Source organism: Styela clava, chromosome 9 (assembly GCF_964204865.1).
Source record: "Styela clava chromosome 9, kaStyClav1.hap1.2, whole genome shotgun sequence".
Taxonomy (NCBI): domain Eukaryota; kingdom Metazoa; phylum Chordata; class Ascidiacea; order Stolidobranchia; family Styelidae; genus Styela; species Styela clava.
This window is the reverse complement of record NC_135258.1, coordinates 17,653,323-17,678,812: the sequence shown is the minus strand read 5'-3', so window position 1 is coordinate 17,678,812 and position 25,490 is coordinate 17,653,323. Positions and strand designations below refer to the sequence as shown.

General features: G+C 33.9%; 1 protein-coding gene and 1 long non-coding RNA gene across 5 annotated transcripts in view; one reads left to right on the top strand and one right to left on the bottom strand.

Moving 5' to 3' along the window:
* LOC144427380 (E3 SUMO-protein ligase RanBP2-like) overlaps positions 1 to 25,490 on the top strand; it is a 189,085-nt gene that overhangs the window by 90,368 nt on the left and 73,227 nt on the right. The gene's annotated exons all lie outside the window — the stretch shown is intronic.
* On the bottom strand, positions 973 to 24,755 carry LOC144427113 (uncharacterized). 2 transcript variants are annotated; one of them, XR_013477748.1, is made up of 6 exons: positions 24,632 to 24,755; positions 17,812 to 17,934; positions 16,327 to 16,447; positions 9,508 to 9,630; positions 8,024 to 8,144; positions 973 to 1,428 (listed from the first exon to the last, which is right to left on the bottom strand). It is a non-coding gene; the product is annotated as an uncharacterized LOC144427113 (long non-coding RNA). The 2 variants fall into 2 exon arrangements; XR_013477749.1 differs by having other exon boundaries at positions 17,820 to 17,934.

Sequence of the window (25,490 nt, the reverse complement as noted above, 5' to 3'; positions counted from 1 at the left end):
ATTTAATTTCGGCTGGGGGGTAAAAATTTGAATGTACCAATAATTTTTCGAACTATGTCATTATGTGAACTATATGAACTATTTCAAGTTTTGGGTTTATGAATGACAGAAAATGTAATTTGATAATTTAGATATGAATTGGATATATTGGAATTGGATATATTAACAAAGCAGAAAAATTTATTGCATACCGGCTAAAACTGCACACCTGCCCGTGAACTAACCACTGCACAGTGGCGTAGCCCGGGGGTGGTTTTGCGGGTCGACCCACCCTCCCCTCTTTTAAAAAGAAAAAAAAAGATTTTTCTGTATCATAGATGGCAATCTTCCGTACATTGAAACGCTTTTTAGACTCCAAAGACTGCTGAAACACGCGTATTCTAGCGTTCGATCGGACTCGCTAGCTGTTTCGATCTAACTTGGCGGAAAAAAATCAGAATTGAAAAATCATTCTAGGCTCAGACCTTTCCTATCAAGATCTATCAAGATCAAGATCCTATCAAGATCGGAGCCTACAACACATTGATAAATGTTCTAGTAAAACTTATTGTGAAATCAAGCACGCCGCGGAACAATTATTCCATGCTGAGAACCGATCGCATTTTTTTATTTCGCAATCTGTTTCTGAATATCAATAATTGTTTTTTCATTGTTTGGTCACAATTAATTTCAAACAAATTTATTTATCGCTATATTTAAACTGCATGATTGCTGCATGATTAAAAAGACCCTGGCTATGAAGATCTGAGCCTAGAACACATTGATAAATGTTAAACACATTGGTAAATTCCACTAGCGCAAAGGCATAGAGAAAGGATTGGAAGTTAGTCTCGCGCAACCTCTACTGATCGCTAATTTATTAGTTGTTGAACGTGTAAGTTCTAATATCTGAGATGAACTGTAGCTAAATTTGCATAATTTGTAGACGATGTGATAGAAAAGTACCATAATATAAAACTGTGTTAATTTGAAGGACCCTCGTCGAACCCCTGGAACAGCTCCAACGAACACCAAAAATTCGATTGAACCCAGGTAAAAAAAAAAACTACTGATCTAGACCAGCGTTTCCCAAACTTTTTCGGCCACGGAACTTTTACACTTTTTATCTCGCCTCGCGAAACAAAAATGAAAGGGTAAAATTGATAAAGGAAAACGGTCTAATGTAATGGTTCCCAATGGATAATATTTTGGACATCTTGTGCGATAATTGAAATATTTGCAGCTCTTCCTGACTAGCGGGATTGAACATGATATATATATCAGTTTATACGTGACAAAATATGAATTAAAAGATTATAAGATTACATATATACTTGCTCTTTACTCTTTAGACTATATAGGCGTCAATCTCACTCCGTGATGCACCAGACTATTAACAATGTCGATTCTATTTGATGCAATGACTCTTTCAAGCAGTGTTTTAGAAAACTGAAAATAAATATATAGTTTCATTATCAAGTTTGGGATTTATAAATCACAAAAAGTGCTGTTTGGCAGAGGTAAAGCAAAGGTAAACTTATATTAAAAATACATAAAAAAAAATCAATCCAATGTTATGTTCATGTGTATACCGAGTCTCTAAAACTATCAAGTTATTTAAATCACAAAAAATGCTATTTAACAGAAATACAGAAAAGAGATTTGGTTAAAGACATAGTTGTTTAAACTTTGTCCTTATCTCAATCTTTGGAGCTGTAATTAACATGGACACAGAGTAGCTAAGCTTATACTAGAAGTTAAAAAAAAATAAAAATATTAATTTTTCGTTTAAATAAAATTATTTGCTGATTTGCTGCGTTACAGTATCGCCACTGGAAACGATATTTTATTTTGGGGCTTGCATGGCGTAGTTAACCAATGCCAAATCGTATAGAATTCACATTGATACACTCGGTTGGAATTACTTATTAGCCAGAAAAAAACGATAGTTGTCCGAATCATGATATTATACAGTATTTAGACTAGAGGATTTTCCAAAATAAATTCCATTTGACAGACAAACCAAAGCTGAGCTTATACTCAATATAATAAAAATAATACTTTGTCAGCAGGTTTCCCGAAAAAATTGCAGATATTATTTACTGATAGATATACAAGTAATTTACAAGAGACGCGAGATATTCCAAACTTGAACGGCTTAAAATGTTTGTGTACCACAGGCATTGTGCGTTATATTTACCTAATATTGAGGTCCTCTAAATTAGCCACAGGGATTGTAGACATTCTACATTCATTATAAGAACATAACATATTAATACTCGAAATAAACTATGAAGAAATAGGGAATGATTTCTAGATTTGAAAACTTATGGACATGAGGGGCATGGGTTCTAGAAACACTACCAATGAAGGTCTATACTGGTTATAAGGTATTTGCGGCTATAGTATATCATAGGAAATTTAATTTTAGGACACGAATTTTGGGAGAGGGGATTAACAACTACATTAATACCCTCTGGTGAAAACGGGATTCAAGATAAAAAAAAATGTTATATGGTATGCAGAATGATAAGGACATGTTAGCTTTGGTACCTCATGATAAACGATTTTAGAGTCGTAATATTTGCAATATTAAGGCGTCATACATATTACATACACGCATGAATATAAGATATGAATACTCGCACTTAATAACAGCGCATTAGGAATATTGCCAGCTTCGAACACTTATCAACCTACTTCGAACATTCATAAATATGAATCGTATGGTTACTTGGACTACCAAGGATTGCCGGCTTCGATCACTTATCAATATGAACCGTATGGTTACTTGAACTACCAAAGAATGCCAGCTTCGAACACTTATCAATATGAATTGTATGGTTATTGGTTACTAGGACTACCAAGGTAAGTATAAGTCGGGTGTACAATTGGCCTAATTTATATATTATTCTTATTGAAAATTCCAGTTTGGGACACAAATTACATGGTTAACCAGTATCGAAGGTAGTAAGATTCACGGTTATATTAATGTACTTGATTAGACTCACTCCAATATTACCAGTATTGAAAATTTATTGCGATTCTGGATTGGAACATGAATGGCATAGTTATTAACTGTTTACTACCAGGTGGTATAAACCAGGGATATATTATAACCTGATAATTTAGTGAAGAGTTGAATGTTTAACGAGCCTACAATTTAAATATAATACGACGAATGAGAACACGCTGCAATGAGCAGGGGTTCAATAGCGCAGAAAATATTTAATTTAAATGGAGCTCCTTGAAATGCAATGAAATGAGGAAATAAAATTCTTATGTTATATTTGGGAAATGCATCAATACGTGATTTTTATAAAGATGTATCTTTTGACAGAAGGCAGAAACCTGGATTCTTTCATTTACGACCTCGTTTGTGGTAGAGAAGGGGTTTGTAACAATGAAACAAGTGCTATCAAAAAAACATCGCCATTCAATTAGTAAACGGGGTGAGTTGAGATTGTGGCTGACGAAAATGTCACCAAAAATTAAAAAAAAAATACTCTCTGGAAGACCAATAAGCTTATATATCTCATTGAAAAAAACACTATAAACTATGATTTACCTTGTTCATTTGTTCTGTATTATATTCGTTTCTGACCTCAAATGTTTTTGTAAACTGGGTGGGTATATATTACTGCGAATAAAAAGTTTAGGAACCACTGATATAGACCATGATAATTTACAGATACATTTCTGCGCTTAGTCGGGTTCTTTTTTATAGTATGATACTATTTTGTGAAAAAAAACAAGTAAATTCTACACAGAATATTAAGAACCATGTTATCAATAAAGTAATACCCATATAAATAAAACATAAGAAATATAGACAAATCCGTGTATTTATTCTATTGGATCATTTATATAGATGTATACACATAATAACGTAACATATTAGTACCTGCAATCAACGATATAGCAATAGGAAATATATTTCTAGATTCAAAAAGTTATGAATATGAACGAACTATTACCAATAGGAAATATATTTCTAGATTCAGACAGTTATGAACATGAACGAACTATTACCAATAGGATTTACGGCCATATTGATACGTTACAGCAGTGGTTTTCAAAGTGGGCGTCGTAAATTTTTTTTTTTGCGGAATCTCTTTTGCGCCACGTAGAAAAAGTAATAATACAAGCGTGAAAATGATACTAAACAAGAAAAGGCTAAAAACGCAAGTACGACGTAGGCTACATTGACTTTGGATCGTTCAAGTAGTAAAATTCCGTGATTTTTGTTGCAACTGGGAATGCGATGATACTAAATGCCGCTTGGGCTTCGATGCTTGAAATCGATGTAAAAAGAAATTTGAATTTTCTTCAATAAGGATCATCCTTCATTGGTAAAAAAAAAAGCGTTGCGCACTCTGATCCCTTTTGCGATTTCGTATTCATGCGAAGCAAGATTTGCGACCATGGTCGTAATACGAACAAAATATCGATCTCGAGTAAATGTTGAGAGAGAAATGCGTGCGGCGCTCACAAATCTTACCAAGGTTTAGTAACAGTTGTAAAAAGACGCAAGTATTCCCATCCCATTAAATGCAATTTCACTGACTTTGGTTTAGTTTTTTTTGATCGTTTAAATAAAACTCATTGCAAAAAAGGTCCTTTATTGGAAGGTACGGTTTAATACGGTTTCCACGAAAAGTCGCAACTTGAGCATATTTTTTGGAGGGTGTCACAATACGAAGAAGTTTGAGAACCACTGCGTTACAGTATCGCCACTTGAAACGATATTTTAGTTCGGGGCTTGCATGGCGTAGTCAACCAGTGCCAAATGGTATAAAATTCACATTGATACACTCGGTTGGAATTACTTATATCACATCGTTATTGGAAAGCTAATGTAATTCTAGCTTGGAACACGAATGACACGGTTAACTGGTTACTACCATGGTCATAGACCATGATACTTTCAAATTACATATATAAGATTAGCCAGATTGGCCCAGAAAATTAAATCAATAAATTCTATGCAAGAAAATAATGACTATGCTATCAATAAAAGAAGGCAATATACATATAAATATGACACAGGATATATAGACATCCTTGTATCCGCAAAACTCAGTGTGTACTCAATTTAATTCATTATACATAGAATGAGTTTCAATGTTTTAGAATTAATGATTTCCTCTCTATATTATTATTGATACAATGCTGTTCTAGCAGTTAGGTAGACGTTTTCAAGGGAGGATTCAAGGAGAAATCGATAAAGAAGTACTGGTACTTATATCTTGAGTATAATTTTTTTTCATAAGTATAGTATAGCTATGAAAATATTTTTACGAATTGTGGTGATTACAATGTAACTCTTGTTATGAAAATGCTCGCAACAACTCAAAAATAACTAGCTAGCAATAAGCTACATATAACAAATATTATGTTTCATTCAAAAATACCTTGAAAATACGGGGATGGACGGGGATGGAATGTAAATATTCGAAAAATGCACGATTAAGTCCAACAAACAAAAAATAGATTTAATTAGCTACATGCCCCCTCAAAAATTGTCTACGCCCCTTTTGCATAGCGCGCTCCACCCTTTGAAAACCATTGCCCCAGTGAATAATTGCTGATACTATTAAATTTCATGCCAACGATACTGAGAAATGAACACTGGTCCGGTTCTAAAGACTTTGCCATATAAAATTATTAGCGCGTATTGGTGCCTAAACTAACAGTATTACTGCAAACACAAGGGGAAAAGCTCCTTCTTAACAATGACGAAAATTTGACAAAATTTGGAACAAAGTAATGCAAGTTTTATTCCGAATATTGGGCGGTAATATAACAAAAACACGGTTTTTTATTGCTAAAATTCATTCTTGTCTTATTCGCTCATTAGCCACAAAAAAACGATAGTTGTCCGAATCATGATATTATAAAGTATTTGGGGGGTTTACCAAAAAAAATTCCATTTGACAGACAAACCGAAGCTGAGCTTATACTCAATATAATAAAAATAATACTTTGTCAGCAGGTTTCCCGAAAAAACGGACTTAGTTAACTTTTTATTCATAACTGTTATATATGTGTCCATCAGCCCTTTCACGAAGTATATTGTTAATGCTGAATATGTTTTGCTCTTTATAACTAACAAGAGAGCTATGCTCAAATATATGGACACGAAATCCATAACGAAAATTTTTACCATCATTTCCCTGAAAATCATATGATTTTCGTGTCCCACGCGTCCCATGGGAAATACAAAGGTGTGTTATCCCATCCCATCTCATGGCACGTTTCCCATGGACAAGCCTGGACATAAGGTAACTTTGCGATAATGCGTATCCATATTAAGTTTTTGGCCGCTCGGAAGCGTTGACACAAAATCTTAATATGGTGAGCTGGAGTGAATATTTAATTATTAGATGCAAACAGCTAATTTTCAAAGAGATGCTAAAATTGTACAATATTCCGCCTAAAACTCAGCTATTAAACATGTACAACGATACTTCAAACACTTTTACGAAAATTTCTTCCCTGGTCTATTAAGGCATATGGTCTCAAAGTGCTCCGTGGGAGAAACTTAGGCGCTCCGATTACTTAATAAAATACTGACTTGTCCAATTTTGTGACTGTCCAAAGAAGTAATAACACTAATAAAATTTGACATCAGTAGTGTCGAAATATGACAACGAGCGCAAATTCAAATGTGACATTATATATAAGTAAGATCGCAGAGGATAAAAAGTTGTCTCTCGAGTAAAAATTTCAATTCATAGCCGGTGCGAGCATTCAAAATATCTTGTCATAGTAATTTATTTGTGTTCTTCGTTACTCGAATTTTAGTCGGGAAAACTTTTACGATTATTTAATAAATGAAAAATCACTATTTGAAAATTGCACGAAATACGTCCCAAACTGCCAACTATAAGTAGACCGGAATCGTATTTTGAAGTTAATCAAATTTGATTTGTTTTTTCGGCACTCAAAATTATTTTAAAGATATCGACAAAATACGAACGATTGTAATTTAAAACATTGCAAAAAAAAATGTTCGATATATTTTGCATTAATTATCTTATATATCGTCACATACAGAGAAAAAGTCGTATTGGGCTCCATCGGTAGTTTCAAAATAGACAAAAGGTACATCGCGCGAACAATTTACTGTGTTTCCATTTCAGTTTCTATATCAGGGGTCGGGAATCTTTTTGGTCAAGAGAGCCATAAAATATACATATTCTCAATTGCATTTCCGTGCGAGCCATATAACATTTCTTCAATTAATCAGACCTGAAATGTTTACTCGAAAGTCAACACATACAATGTCAATATACATTTAATGTGATTTCTGATGCTGCATGTAGTCGCTGCGGGCCTTGAACGGTTGCTCACTTGCAGCCCAAGTTGAAATCTACGATACTCATCACCCTTTTTCGTTTAGGTTACTCCGTAGTGTTTTTAAAACTATATCGCTTTGTGATGTCACAATATATGTTCCAGAATCCCCTTGTTTGTCACAATGCCTGTCTAGTAAATATCTTACATAACATAGACATGTGCTGGGCGCGCGTTCTCAAACGTATTGGGAATTTCCTGCCAAATTTGGCTATAAAAGAGTTTGAAATCTCGAAACAATAGTAAGCCTAGTCTTAGAATATTAGATTTTTCTGGGAACCATATGCCGTCACCAAAAGAGCCATATATGGCTCGCGAGCCATGGGTTCCCGACCCCTGTTCTATATGGTATACATTTTAAAGAAATCCTAACATAACACAAATTTACAATGTCTGAAAAGCGTTTTCAATCTGCTGTGAGACTGCTAGAACAAAACTTATGGTGATATCTTCCGTTTTAGATTTTAGTTTTAATATTTTATAATGCCGGTTTTCAATTAGGAAATTGGGTTGCAAATTCACCTGGTATTAAGCCTAATAAAATGTTTAGCATTTAAATTAAGTAAAGTAATTTTAACTTATTTAGGAATAGTAATAGATACCAATTTTAAAATTAATTGTGGGGATCCGTGAATAGTGGTGATGAATGTAAATTAGAAAGATTGAAAAGATTTTAATAACATACTTGCTCTTTAGACTCGAGTCAGCCACCTCTCTCAGTGATGCATAATCGGACGAATAACCCCGCATGTCTTTAGATATAATGATAAATTGTCTTTCCCGCTTTCAAGAAGTGTTTCACAAAGCTGAAATTTATATGAGATAATAAAATGTAGGTAAATTTTGTATGATATTGATTTGAATTATATATAGATGTTCGAACTACGTCATTATTAAGTTTGAGGTTTATAAGTTACAGAAAATGTAATTTGACAGGAGCACAGAGAAACTATGCTTATACTTTAGAGTTTAGATACATAAAAATGAAAATATCAAGATCAAGATCCTATCAAGATCGGAGCCTAGAACACATTGATAAATGTTCTAGTAAAACTTATTGTGAAATCAAGCACGCCGCGGAACAATTATTCCATGCTGAGAACCGATCGCATTTTTTTATTTCGTAATCTGTTTCTGAATATTAATAGTTGTTTTTTCATTGCTTGGTCACAATTAATTTCAAACAAATTTATTTATCGCTATATTTAAACTGCATGATTGCTCTTTTCTTGTCATTGTTGTAAACTGCTTGTCTGATTTTTGGGGAAGTCTGATTTTGGTCAGACGAAACGTTACAGAAATATATTTGTGTTAGTGTGCACAGCAGACTCTTGAATTGCATAGTATGGTATTTCATTCTTGCTACAGCATCCTTGCATTACATGCATACGGATCCACTAGCGCACAGGCATAGAGGAAGGATTGGGAGTTAGTCTCGCGCAACCTCTACTGATCGTTATATTAGTCTTTTCGCGTGACTTCTGCATCCGAATGGATCCTGCCAAACTCCGGACTCGACAACTACCACAAGAAAAGAATTTAGAAGCAATACTAAAAAGAATTCAACGCTTTTAAAAGAATCACATTAAAAGGACCCTGGCTATCAAGATCTGAGCCTAGAACACATTTATAAATGTTAAACACATTGGTAAATTCCACTAGCGCAAAGGCATAGAGAAAGGATTGGGAGTTAGTCTCGCGCAACCTCTACTGATCGCTAATTTATTAGTTGTTGAACATGTAAGTTCTAATATCTGAGATGAACTGTAGCTAAATTTGCATAATTTGTAGACGATGTGATAGAAAAGTGCCGTAATATAAAACTGTGTTAATTTGAAGGACCCTCGTCGAACCCCTGGGACAGCTCCAACGAACACCAAAAATTCGATTGAACCCAGGTAAAAAAAAACTACTGTTCTAGACCAGCGTTTCCCAAAGTTTTTCGGCCACGGAACTTTTACACTTTTTATCTCGCCTCGCGAAACAAAAATGAAAGGGTAAAATTGATAAAGGAAAACGGTCTAATGTAATGGTTCCCAATGGATAATATTTTGGACATCTTGTGCGATAATTGAAATATTTGCAGCTCTTCCTGACTAGCGGGATTGAACATGATATATATATCAGTTTATACGTGACAAAATATGAATTAAAAGATTATAAGATTACATATATACTTGCTCTTTACTCTTTAGACTATATAGGCGTCAATCTCACTCCGTGATGCACCAGACTATTAACAATGTCGATTCTGTTTGATGCAATGACTCTTTCAAGCAGTGTTTTAGAAAACTGAAAATAAATATATAGTTTCATTATCAAGTTTGGGATTTATAAATCACAAAAAGTGCTGTTTGGCAGAGGTAAAGCAAAGGTAAACTTATATTAAAAATACATAAAAAAAAATCAATCCAATGTTATGTTCGTGTGTATACCGACTCCATCTAACTTTAGGTGAAACTAAATTTCGTTGACCCAAGACACTATCAAGTTATTTAAATCACAAAAAATGCTATTTAACAGAAATACAGAAAAGAGATTTGGTTAAAGACATAGTCTTTTAAACTATGTCCTTATCAATCTTTGGAGCTGTAATTAACATGGACACAGAGTAGCTAAGCTTATACTAGAAGTTAAAAAAAATAAAAATATTAATTTTTCGTTTAAATAAAATTATTTGCTGATTTGCTGCGTTACAGTATCGCCACTGGAAACGATATTTTATTTTGGGGCTTGCATGGCGTGGTTAACCAATGCCGAATCGTATAGAATTCACATTGATACACTCGGTTGGAATTACTTATTAGCCAGAAAAAAACGATAGTTGTCCGAATCATGATATTATACAGTATTTAGACTAGAGGATTTTCCAAAATAAATTCCATTTGACAGACAAACCAAAGCTGAGCTTATACTCAATATAATAAAAATAATACTTTGTCAGCAGGTTTCCCGAAAAAATTGCAGATATTATTTATTGATAGATATACAAGTAATTTACACGAGACGCGAGATATTCCAAACTTGAACGGCTTAAAATGTTTGTGTACCACAGGCATTGTGCGTTATATTTACCTAATATTGAGGTCCTCTAAATTAGCCACAGGGATTGTAGACATTCTACATTCATTATAAGAACATAACATATTAATACTCGAAATAAACTATGAAGAAATAGGGAATATATTTCTAGATTTGAAAACTTATGGACATGAGGGGCATGGGTTCTAGGAACACTACCAATGAAGGTCTATACTGGTTATAAGGTATTTGCGGCTATAGTATATCATAGGAAATTAATTTTAGGACACGAATTTTGGGAGAGGGGATTAACAACTACATTAATACCCTCTGGTGAAAACGGGTTTCAAGATAAAAAAAAATGTTATATGGTATGCAGAAGGATAAGGACATGTTAGCTTTGGTACCTCATGATTAACGATTTTAGAGTCGTAATATTTGCAATAATAAAGCGTCATACATATTACATACACGCATGAATATAAGATATGAATACTCGCACTTAATAACAGCGCATTAGGAATATTGCCAGCTTCGAACACTTATCAACCTACTTCGAACATTCATAAATATGAATCGTATGGTTACTTGGACTACCAAGGATTGCCGGCTTCGAACACTTATCAATATGAATCGTATGGTTACTTGAACTACCAAGGAATGCCAGCTTCGAACACTTATCAATATGAATCGTATGGTTACTTGGACTACCATCGATTGCCAGCTTCGAACACTTATCAATATGAATTGTATGGTTATTGGTTACTAGGACTACCAAGGGAAGTATAAGTCGGGTGTACAATTGGCCTAATTTATATATTATCCTTATTGAAAATTCCAGTTTGGGACACAAATTACATGGTTAACCAGTATCGAAGGTAGTAAGATTCACGGTTATATTAATGTACTTGATTAGACTCACTCCAATATTACCAGTATTGAAAATTTATTGCGATTCTGGATTGGAACATGAATGGCATAGTTATTAACTGTTTACTAACAGGTGGTATAAACCAGGGATTCCCAAAGTGGGCGGTTATAATTATATTATAACCTGATAATTTAGTGAAGAGAGTTAATCGTTTAACGAGCCTACAATTTAAATATAATACGACGAATGAGAACACGCTGCAATGGGCAGGGGTTCAATAGCGCAGAAAAAATTTAATTTAAATGGAGCTCCTTGAAATGCAATGAAATGAGGAAATAAAATTCATATGTTATATTTGAGAAATGCATCGATACGTGTTTTTTATAAAGATGTATCTTTTGACAGAAGGCAGAAACCTGGATTCTTTCATTTACGACCTCGTTTGTGGTAGAGAAGGGGTTTGTAACAATGAAACAAGTGCTATCAAAACAAAACATCGCCATTCAATTAGTAAACGGGGTGAGTTGAGATTGTGGCTGACGAAAATGTCACCAAAAATTAAAAAAAAAATACTCTCTGGAAGACCAATAAGCTTATATATCTCATTGAAAAAAACACTATAAACTATGATTTACCTTGTTTATTTGTTCTGTATTATATTCGTTTCTGACCTCAAATGTTTTTGTAAACTGGGTGGGTATATATTACTGCGAATAAAAAGTTTAGGAACCACTGATATAGACCATGATAATTTACAGATACATTTCTGCGCTTAGTCGGGTTCTTTTTTATAGTATGATACTATTTTGTGGAAAAAAACAAGTGAATTCTACACAGAATATTAAGAACCATGTTATCAATAAAGTAATACCCATATAAATAAAACATAAGAAATATAGACAAATCCGTGTATTTATTCTATTGGATCATTTATATAGATGTATACACATAATAACGTAACATATTAGTACCTGCAATCAACGATATAGCAATAGGAAATATATTTCTAGATTCAAAAAGTTATGAACATGAACGAACTTTTACCAATAGGATTTACGGCCATATTGATACGTTACAGCAGTGGTTTTCAAAGTGGGCGTCGTAAATTTTTTTTTTTTTGCGGAATCTCTTTTGCGCCACGTAGAAAAAGTAATAATACAAGCGTGAAAATGATACTAAACAAGAAAAGGCTAAAAACGCAAGTACGACGTAGGGTACATTGACTTTGGATCGTTCAAGTAGTAAAATTTCGTGATTTTTGTTGCAACTGGGGATGCGATGATACTAAATGCCGTTTGGGCTTATTAGCTAACATGTTTCACTGGCCAAAATCTTGCTTCAACAAAACATTGCTGCTTTTCTTCGTCGTTTTTAAACGAAATCGATGTAAAAAGAAATTTGGATTTTCTTCAATAAGGATCATCCTTCATTGGTAAAAAAAAAGCGTTGCGCACTCTGATCCCTTTTGCGATTTCGTATTCATGCGAAGCAAGATTTGCGACCATGGTCGTAATACGAACAAAATATCGATTTCGAGTAAATGTTGAGAGAGAAATGCGTGCGGCGCTCACAAATCTTACCAAGGTTTAGTAACAGTTGTAAAAAGACGCAAGTATTCCCATCCCATTAAATGCAATTTCACTGACTTTGGTTTAGTTTTTTTTGATCGTTTAAATAAAACTCATTGCAGAAAAGGTCCTTTATTGGAAGGTACGGTTTAATACGGTTTCCACGAAAAGTCGCAACTTGAGCATATTTTTTGAACCACTGCGTTACAGTATCGCCACTTGAAACGATATTTTAGTTCGGGGCTTGCATGGCGTAGTTAACCAGTGCCAAATGGTATAGAATTCACATTGATACACTCGGTTGGAATTACTTATATCACATCGTTATTGGAAAGCTAATGTAATTCTAGCTTGGAACACGAATGACACGGTTAACTGGTTACTACCATGGTCATAGACCATAATACTTTCAAATTACATATATAAGATTAGCCAGATTGGCCCAGAAAATTAAATCAATAAATTCTATGCAAGAAAATAATGACTATGCTATCAATAAAAGAAGGCAATATAAATATAAATATGACACAGGATATATAGACATCCTTGTATCCGCAAAACTCAGTGTGTACTCAATTTAATTCATTATACACAGAAATGAGTTTCAATGTTTTAGAATTAATGATTTCCTCTCTATATTATTATTGATACAATGCTGTTCTAGCAGTTAGGTAGACGTTTTTAAGGGAGGATTCAAGGAGAAATCGATAAAGAAGTACTGGTACTTATATCTTGAGTATAATTTTTTTTCATAAGTATAGTATAGCTATGAAAATATTTTTACGAATTGTGGTGATTACAATGTAACTCTTGTTATGAAAATGCTCGCAACAACTCAAAAATAACTAGCTAGCAATAAGCTACATATAACAAATATTATGTTTCATTCAAAAATACCTTGAAAATACGGGGATGGACGGGGATGGAATGTAAATATCCAAGAAATGCACGATTAAGTCCAACAAACAAAAAATAGATTTAATTAGCTACATGCCCCTTCAAAAATTGTCTACGCCCCTTTTGCATAGCGCGCTCCACCCTTTGAAAACCATTGCCCCAGTGAATAATTGCTGATACTATTAAATTTCATGCCAATGATACTGAGAAATGAACACTGGTCCGGTTCTAAAGACTTTGCCATATAAAATTATTAGCGCGCATTGGTGCCTAAACTAACAGTATTACTGCAAACACAAGGGGAAAAGTTCCTTCTCAACAATGACGAAAATTTGACAAAATTTGGAACAAAGTAATGCAAGTTTCATTCCGAATATTGGGCGGTAATATAACAAAAACACGGTTTTTCATTGCTAAAATTCATTCTTGTCTTATTCGCTCATTAGCCACACAAAAAACGATAGTAGTCCGAATCATGATATTATAAAGTATTTGGGGGGTTTACCAAAAAAAATTCCATTTGACAGACAAACCGAAGCTGAGCTTATACTCAATATAATAAAAATAATACTTTGTCAGCAGGTTTCCCGAAAAAACGGACTTAGTTAACTTTTTATTCATAACTATTATATATGTGTCCATCAGCCCTTTCACGAAGTATATTGTTAATGCTGAATATGTTTTGCTCTTTATAACTAACAAGAGAGCTATGCTCAAATATATGGACACGAAATCCATAACGAAAATTTTTACCATCATTTCCCTGAAAATCATATGGTTTTCGTGTCCCACGCGTCCCATGGGAAATACAAAGGTGTGTTATCCCATCCCATCTCATGGCACGTTTACCATGGACAAGCCTGAACATAAGGTAACTTTGCGATAATGCGTATCCATATTAAGTTTTTGGCCACTCGGAAGCGTTGACACAAAATCTTAATATGGTGAGCTGGAGTGAATATTTAATTATTAGATGCAAACAGCTAATTTTCAAAGAGATGCTAAAATTGTACAATACTCCGCCTAAAACTCAGCTATTAAACATGTACGACGATACTTCAAACACTTTTACGAAAATTTCTTCCCTGGTCTATTAAGGCATATGTTCTCAAAGTGCTCCGTGGGAGAAACTTAGGCGCTCCGATTACTTAATAAAATACTGACTTGTCCAATTTTGTGACTGTCCAAAGAAGTAATAACACTAATAAAATTTGACATCAGTAGTGTCGAAATATGACAACGAGCGCAAATTCAAATGTGACATTATATATAAGTAAGATCGCAGAGGATAAAAAGTTGTCTCTCGAGTAAAAATTTCAATTCATAGCCGGTGCGAGCATTCAAAATATCTTGTCATAGTAATTTATTTGTGTTCTTCGTTACTCGAATTTTAGTCGGGAAAACTTTTACGATTATTTAATAAATGAAAAATCACTATTTGAAAATTGCACGAAATACGTCCCAAACTGCCAACTATAAGTAGACCGGAATCGTATTTTGAAGTTAATCAAATTTGATTTGTTTTTTCGGCACTCAAAATTATTTTAAAGATATCGACAAAATACGAACGATTGTAATTTAAAACATTGCAAAAAAAAATGTTCGATATATTTTGCATTAATTATCTTATATATCGTCACATACAGAGAAAAAGTCGTATTGGGCTCCATCGGTAGTTTCAAAATAGACAAAAGGTACATCGCGCGAACAATTTACTGTGTTTCCATTTCAGTTTCTATATCAGGGGTCGGGAATCTTTTTGGTCAAGAGAGCCATAAAATATACATATTCTCAATTGCATTTCCGTGCGAGCCATATAACATTTCTTCAATTAATCAGACCTGAAATGTTTACTCGAAAGTCAACACATACAATGTCAATATACATTTAATGTGATTTCTGATGCTGCATGTAGTCGCTGCGGGCCTTGAACGGTTGCTCACTTGCAGCCCAAGTTGAAATCTACGATACTCATCACCCTTTTTCGTTTAGGTTACTCCGTAGTGTTTTTAAAACTATATCGCTTTGTGATGTCACAATATATGTTCCAGAATCCCCTTGTTTGTCACAATGCCTGTCTAGTAAATATCTTACATAACATAGACATGTGCTGGGCGCGCGTTCTCAAACGTATTGGGAATTTCCTGCCAAATTTGGCTATAAAAGAGTTTGAAATCTCGAAATAATAGTAAGCCTAGTCTTAGAATATTAGATTTTTCTGGGAACCATATGCCGTCACCAAAAGAGCCATATATGGCTCGCGAGCCATGGGTTCCCGACCCCTGTTCTATATGGTATACATTTTAAAGAAATCCTAACATAACACAAATTTACAATGTCTGAAAAGCGTTTTCAATCTGCTGTGAGACTGCTAGAACAAAACTTATGGTGATATCTTCCGTTTTAGATTTTAGTTTTAATATTTTATAATGCCGGTTTTCAATTAGGAAATTGGGTTGCAAATTCACCTGGTATTAAGCCTATTAAAATGTTTAGCATTTAAATTAAGTAAAGTAATTTTAACTTATTTAGGAATAGTAATAGATACCAATTTTAAAATTAATTGTGGGGATCCGTGAATAGTGGTGATGAATGTAAATTAGAAAGATTGAAAAGATTTTAATAACATACTTGCTCTTTAGACTCGAGTCAGCCACCTCTCTCAGTGATGCATAATCGGACGAATAACCCCGCATGTCTTTAGATATAATGATAAATTGTCTTTCCCGCTTTCAAGAAGTGTTTCACAAAGCTGAAATTTATATGAGATAATGAAATGTAGGTAAATTTTGTATGATATTGATTTGAATTATATATAGATGTTCGAACTACGTCATTATTAAGTTTGAGGTTTATAAGTTACAGAAAATGTAATTTGACAGGAGCACAGAGAAACTATGCTTATACTTTAGAGTTTAGATACATAAAAATGAAAATATCAAGATCAAGATCCTATCAAGATCGGAGCCTAGAACACATTGATAAATGTTCTAGTAAAATTTATTGTGAAATCAAGCACGCCGCGGAACAATTATTCCATGCTGAGAACCGATCGCATTTTTTTATTTCGCAATCTGTTTCTGAATATCAATAATTGTTTTTTCATTGTTTGGTCACAATAAATTTCAAACAAATTTATTTATCGCTATATTTAAACTGCATGATTGCTCTTTTCTTGTCATTGTTGTAAACTGCTTGTCTGATTTTCGGGGAAGTCTGATTTTGGTCAGACGAAACGTTACAGAAATATATTTGTGTTAGTGTGCACAGCAGACTCTTGAATTGCATAGTATGGTATTTTATTCTTGCTACAGCATCCTTGCATTACATGCATACGGATCAACTAGCGCAAAGGCATAGAGAAAGGATTGGGAGTTAGTCTCGCGCAACCTCTATTGATCGTTATATTAGTCTTTTCGCGTGACTTCTGTATCCGAATGGATCCTGCCAAACTCCGGACTCGACAACTACCACAAGAAAAGAATTTAGAAGCAATACTAAAAAGAATTCAACGCCTTTAAAAGAATCACATTAAAAGGACCCTGGCTATCAAGATCTGAGCCTAGAACACATTGATAAATGTTAAACACATTGGTAAATTCCACTAGCGCAAAGGCATAGAGAAAGGATTGGGAGTTAGTCTCGCGCAACCTCTACTGATCGCTAATTTATTAGTTGTTGAACGTGTAAGTTCTAATATCTGAGATGAACTGTAGCTAAATTTGCATAATTTGTAGACGATGTGATAGAAAAGTGCCATAATATAAAACTGTGTTAATTTGAAGGACCCTCGTCGAACCCCTGGAACAGCTCCAACGAACACCAAAAATTCGATTGAACCCAGGTAAAAAAAAAACTACTGTTCTAGACCAGCGTTTCTCAAACTTTTTCGGCCACGGAACTTTTACACTTTTTATCTCGCCTCGCGAAACAAAAATGAAAGGGTAAAATTGATAAAGGAAAACGGTCTAATGTAATGGTTCCCAATGGATAATATTTTGGACATCTTGTGCGATAATTGAAATATTTGCAGCTCTTCCTGACTAGCGGGATTGAACATGATATATATATCAGTTTATACGTGACAACATATGAATTAAAAGATTATAAGATTACATATATACTTGCTCTTTACTCTTTAGACTATATAGGCGTCAATCTCACTCCGTGATGCACCAGACTATTAACAATGTCGATTCTGTTTGATGCAATGACTCTTTCAAGCAGTGTTTTAGAAAACTGAAAATAAATATATAGTTTCATTATCAAGTTTGGGATTTATAAATCACAAAAAGTGCTGTTTGGCAGAGGTAAAGCAAAGGTAAACTTATATTAAAAATACATAAAAAAAAAATCAATCCAATGTTATGTTCGTGTGTATACCGAGTCCATCTAACTTTAGGTGAAACTAAATTTCGTTGACCCAAGACACTATCAAGTTATTTAAATCACAAAAAATGCTATTTAACAGAAATACAGAAAAGAGATTTGGTTAAAGACATAGTCTTTTAAACTATGTCCTTATCAATCTTTGGAGCTGTAATTAACATGGACACAGAGTAGCTAAGCTTATACTAGAAGTTAAAAAAAATAAAAATATTAATTTTTCGTTTAAATAAAATTATTTGCTAATTTGCTGCGTTACAGTATCGCCACTGAAAACGATATTTTATTTTGGGGCTTGCATGGCGTAGTTAACCAATGCCAAATCGTATAGAATTCACATTGATACACTCGGTTGGAATTACTTATTAGCCAGAAAAAAACGATAGTTGTCCGAATCATGATATTATACAGTATTTAGACTAGAGGATTTTCCAAAATAAATTCCATTTGACAGACAAACCAAAGCTGAGCTTATACTCAATATAATAAAAATAATACTTTGTCAGCAGGTTTCCCGAAAAAATTGCAGATATTATTTATTGATAGATATACAAGTAATTTACACGAGACGCGAGATATTCCAAACTTGAACGGCTTAAAATGTTTGTGTACCACAGGCATTGTGCGTTATATTTACCTAATATTGAGGTCCTCTAAATCAGCCACAGGGATTGTAGACATTCTACATTCATTATAAGAACATAACATATTAATACTCGAAATAAACTATGAAGAAATAGGGAATATATTTCTAGATTTAAAAACTTATGGACATGAGGGGCATGGGTTCTAGGAACACTACCAATGAAGGTCTATACTGGTTATAAGGTATTTGCGGCTATAGTATATCATAGGAAAATTAATCTTAGGACACGAATTTTGGGAGAGGGGATTAACAACTACATTAATACCCTCTGGTGAAAACGGGTTTCAAGATAAAAAAAAAATGTTATATGGTATGCAGAATGATAAGGACATGTTAGCTTTGGTACCTCATGATAAACGATTTTAGAGTCGTAATATTTGCAATAATAAAGCGTCATACATATTACATACACGCATGAATATAAGATATGAATACTCGCACTTAATAACAGCGCATTAGGAATATTGCCAGCTTCGAACACTTATCAACCTACTTCGAACATTCATAAATATGAATCGTATGGTTACTTGGACTACCAAGGATTGCCGGCTTCGAACACTTATCAATAAGAACCGTATGGTTACTTGAACTACCAAGGAATGCCAGCTTCGAACACTTATCAATATGAATCGTATGGTTACTTGGACTACCATCGATTGCCAGCTTCGAACACTTATCAATATGAATTGTATGGTTATTGGTTACTAGGACCACCAAGGGAAGTATAAGTCGGGTGTACAATTGGCCTAATTTATATATTATCCTTATTGAAAATTCCAGTTTGGGACACAAATTACATGGTTAACCAGTATCGAAGGTAGTAAGATTCACGGTTATATTAATGTACTTGATTAGACTCACTCCAATATTACCAGTATTGAAAATTTATTGCGATTCTGGATTGGAACATGAATGGCATAGTTATTAACTGTTTACTACCAGGTGGTATAAACCAGGGATTCCCAAAGTGGGCGGTTATAATTATATTATAACCTGATAATTTAGTGGTTAGTTAATCGTTTAACGAGCCTACAATTTAAATATAATACGACGAATGAGAACACGCTGCAATGGGCAGGGGTTCAATAGCGCAGAAAATATTTAATTTAAATGGAGCTCCTTGAAATGCAATGAAATGAGGAAGTAAAATTAATATGTTATATTTGAGAAATGCATCGATACGTGATTTTTATAAAGATGTATCTTTTGACAGAAGGCAGAAACCTGGATTCTTTCATTTACGACCTCGTTTGTGGTAGAGAAGGGGTTTGTAACAATGAAACAAGTGCTATCAAAACAAAACATCGCCATTCAATTAGTAAACGGGGTGAGTTGAGATTGTAGCTGACGAAAATGTCACCAAAAATTAAAAAAAAAATACTCTCTGAAAGACCAATAAGCTTATATATCTCATTGAAAAAAACACTATAAACTATGATTTACCTTGTTTATTTGTTCTGTATTATATTCGTTTCTGACCTCAAATGTTTTTGTAAACTGGGTGGGTATATATTACTGCGAATAAAAAGTTTAGGAACCACTGATATAGACCATGATAATTTACAGATACATTTCTGCGCTTAGTCGGGTTCTTTTTTATAGTATGATACTATTTTGTGGAAAAAAACAAGTGAATTCTACACAGAATATTAAGAACCATGTTATCAATAAAGTAATACCCATATAAATAAAACATAAGAAATATAGACAAATCCGTGTATTTATTCTATTGGATCATTTATATAGATGTATACACATAATAACGTAACATATTAGTACCTGCAATCAACGATATAGCAATAGGAAATATATTTCTAGATTCAAAAAGTTATGAACATGAACGAACTTTTACCAATAGGATTTACGGCCATATTGATACGTTACAGCAGTGGTTTTCAAAGTGGGCGTCGTAAATTTTTTTTTTTTTGCGGAATCTCTTTTGCGCCACGTAGAAAAAGTAATAATACAAGCGTGAAAATGATACTAAACAAGAAAAGGCTAAAAACGCAAGTACGACGTAGGGTACATTGACTTTGGATCGTTCAAGTAGTAAAATTTCGTGATTTTTGTTGCAACTGGGGATGCGATGATACTAAATGCCGTTTGGGCTTATTAGCTAACATGTTTCACTGGCCAAAATCTTGCTTCAACAAAACATTGCTGCTTTTCTTCGTCGTTTTTAAACGAAATCGATGTAAAAAGAAATTTGGATTTTCTTCAATAAGGATCATCCTTCATTGGTAAAAAAAAAGCGTTGCGCACTCTGATCCCTTTTGCGATTTCGTATTCATGCGAAGCAAGATTTGCGACCATGGTCGTAATACGAACAAAATATCGATTTCGAGTAAATGTTGAGAGAGAAATGCGTGCGGCGCTCACAAATCTTACCAAGGTTTAGTAACAGTTGTAAAAAGACGCAAGTATTCCCATCCCATTAAATGCAATTTCACTGACTTTGGTTTAGTTTTTTTTGATCGTTTAAATAAAACTCATTGCAGAAAAGGTCCTTTATTGGAAGGTACGGTTTAATACGGTTTCCACGAAAAGTCGCAACTTGAGCATATTTTTTGAACCACTGCGTTACAGTATCGCCACTTGAAACGATATTTTAGTTCGGGGCTTGCATGGCGTAGTTAACCAGTGCCAAATGGTATAGAATTCACATTGATACACTCGGTTGGAATTACTTATATCACATCGTTATTGGAAAGCTAATGTAATTCTAGCTTGGAACACGAATGACACGGTTAACTGGTTACTACCATGGTCATAGACCATAATACTTTCAAATTACATATATAAGATTAGCCAGATTGGCCCAGAAAATTAAATCAATAAATTCTATGCAAGAAAATAATGACTATGCTATCAATAAAAGAAGGCAATATAAATATAAATATGACACAGGATATATAGACATCCTTGTATCCGCAAAACTCAGTGTGTACTCAATTTAATTCATTATACACAGAAATGAGTTTCAATGTTTTAGAATTAATGATTTCCTCTCTATATTATTATTGATACAATGCTGTTCTAGCAGTTAGGTAGACGTTTTTAAGGGAGGATTCAAGGAGAAATCGATAAAGAAGTACTGGTACTTATATCTTGAGTATAATTTTTTTTCATAAGTATAGTATAGCTATGAAAATATTTTTACGAATTGTGGTGATTACAATGTAACTCTTGTTATGAAAATGCTCGCAACAACTCAAAAATAACTAGCTAGCAATAAGCTACATATAACAAATATTATGTTTCATTCAAAAATACCTTGAAAATACGGGGATGGACGGGGATGGAATGTAAATATCCAAGAAATGCACGATTAAGTCCAACAAACAAAAAATAGATTTAATTAGCTACATGCCCCTTCAAAAATTGTCTACGCCCCTTTTGCATAGCGCGCTCCACCCTTTGAAAACCATTGCCCCAGTGAATAATTGCTGATACTATTAAATTTCATGCCAATGATACTGAGAAATGAACACTGGTCCGGTTCTAAAGACTTTGCCATATAAAATTATTAGCGCGCATTGGTGCCTAAACTAACAGTATTACTGCAAACACAAGGGGAAAAGTTCCTTCTCAACAATGACGAAAATTTGACAAAATTTGGAACAAAGTAATGCAAGTTTTATTCCGAATATTGGGCGGTAATATAACAAAAACACGGTTTTTCATTGCTAAAATTCATTCTTGTCTTATTCGCTCATTAGCCACACAAAAAACGATAGTAGTCCGAATCATGATATTATAAAGTATTTGGGGGGTTTACCAAAAAAAATTCCATTTGACAGACAAACCGAAGCTGAGCTTATACTCAATATAATAAAAATAATACTTTGTCAGCAGGTTTCCCGAAAAAACGGACTTAGTTAACTTTTTATTCATAACTATTATATATGTGTCCATCAGCCCTTTCACGAAGTATATTGTTAATGCTGAATATGTTTTGCTCTTTATAACTAACAAGAGAGCTATGCTCAAATATATGGACACGAAATCCATAACGAAAATTTTTACCATCATTTCCCTGAAAATCATATGGTTTTCGTGTCCCACGCGTCCCATGGGAAATACAAAGGTGTGTTATCCCATCCCATCTCATGGCACGTTTACCATGGACAAGCCTGAACATAAGGTAACTTTGCGATAATGCGTATCCATATTAAGTTTTTGGCCACTCGGAAGCGTTGACACAAAATCTTAATATGGTGAGCTGGAGTGAATATTTAATTATTAGATGCAAACAGCTAATTTTCAAAGAGATGCTAAAATTGTACAATACTCCGCCTAAAACTCAGCTATTAAACATGTACGACGATACTTCAAACACTTTTACGAAAATTTCTTCCCTGGTCTATTAAGGCATATGTTCTCAAAGTGCTCCGTGGGAGAAACTTAGGCGCTCCGATTACTTAATAAAATACTGACTTGTCCAATTTTGTGACTGTCCAAAGAAGTAATAACACTAATAAAATTTGACATCAGTAGTGTCGAAATATGACAACGAGCGCAAATTCAAATGTGACATTATATATAAGTAAGATCGCAGAGGATAAAAAGTTGTCTCTCGAGTAAAAATTTCAATTCATAGCCGGTGCGAGCATTCAAAATATCTTGTCATAGTAATTTATTTGTGTTCTTCGTTACTCGAATTTTAGTCGGGAAAACTTTTACGATTATTTAATAAATGAAAAATCACTATTTGAAAATTGCACGAAATACGTCCCAAACTGCCAACTATAAGTAGACCGGAATCGTATTTTGAAGTTAATCAAATTTGATTTGTTTTTTCGGCACTCAAAATTATTTTAAAGATATCGACAAAATACGAACGATTGTAATTTAAAACATTGCAAAAAAAAATGTTCGATATATTTTGCATTAATTATCTTATATATCGTCACATACAGAGAAAAAGTCGTATTGGGCTCCATCGGTAGTTTCAAAATAGACAAAAGGTACATCGCGCGAACAATTTACTGTGTTTCCATTTCAGTTTCTATATCAGGGGTCGGGAATCTTTTTGGTCAAGAGAGCCATAAAATATACATATTCTCAATTGCATTTCCGTGCGAGCCATATAACATTTCTTCAATTAATCAGACCTGAAATGTTTACTCGAAAGTCAACACATACAATGTCAATATACATTTAATGTGATTTCTGATGCTGCATGTAGTCGCTGCGGGCCTTGAACGGTTGCTCACTTGCAGCCCAAGTTGAAATCTACGATACTCATCACCCTTTTTCGTTTAGGTTACTCCGTAGTGTTTTTAAAACTATATCGCTTTGTGATGTCACAATATATGTTCCAGAATCCCCTTGTTTGTCACAATGCCTGTCTAGTAAATATCTTACATAACATAGACATGTGCTGGGCGCGCGTTCTCAAACGTATTGGGAATTTCCTGCCAAATTTGGCTATAAAAGAGTTTGAAATCTCGAAATAATAGTAAGCCTAGTCTTAGAATATTAGATTTTTCTGGGAACCATATGCCGTCACCAAAAGAGCCATATATGGCTCGCGAGCCATGGGTTCCCGACCCCTGTTCTATATGGTATACATTTTAAAGAAATCCTAACATAACACAAATTTACAATGTCTGAAAAGCGTTTTCAATCTGCTGTGAGACTGCTAGAACAAAACTTATGGTGATATCTTCCGTTTTAGATTTTAGTTTTAATATTTTATAATGCCGGTTTTCAATTAGGAAATTGGGTTGCAAATTCACCTGGTATTAAGCCTATTAAAATGTTTAGCATTTAAATTAAGTAAAGTAATTTTAACTTATTTAGGAATAGTAATAGATACCAATTTTAAAATTAATTGTGGGGATCCGTGAATAGTGGTGATGAATGTAAATTAGAAAGATTGAAAAGATTTTAATAACATACTTGCTCTTTAGACTCGAGTCAGCCACCTCTCTCAGTGATGCATAATCGGACGAATAACCCCGCATGTCTTTAGATATAATGATAAATTGTCTTTCCCGCTTTCAAGAAGTGTTTCACAAAGCTGAAATTTATATGAGATAATGAAATGTAGGTAAATTTTGTATGATATTGATTTGAATTATATATAGATGTTCGAACTACGTCATTATTAAGTTTGAGGTTTATAAGTTACAGAAAATGTAATTTGACAGGAGCACAGAGAAACTATGCTTATACTTTAGAGTTTAGATACATAAAAATGAAAATATCAAGATCAAGATCCTATCAAGATCGGAGCCTAGAACACATTGATAAATGTTCTAGTAAAATTTATTGTGAAATCAAGCACGCCGCGGAACAATTATTCCATGCTGAGAACCGATCGCATTTTTTTATTTCGCAATCTGTTTCTGAATATCAATAATTGTTTTTTCATTGTTTGGTCACAATAAATTTCAAACAAATTTATTTATCGCTATATTTAAACTGCATGATTGCTCTTTTCTTGTCATTGTTGTAAACTGCTTGTCTGATTTTCGGGGAAGTCTGATTTTGGTCAGACGAAACGTTACAGAAATATATTTGTGTTAGTGTGCACAGCAGACTCTTGAATTGCATAGTATGGTATTTTATTCTTGCTACAGCATCCTTGCATTACATGCATACGGATCAACTAGCGCAAAGGCATAGAGAAAGGATTGGGAGTTAGTCTCGCGCAACCTCTATTGATCGTTATATTAGTCTTTTCGCGTGACTTCTGTATCCGAATGGATCCTGCCAAACTCCGGACTCGACAACTACCACAAGAAAAGAATTTAGA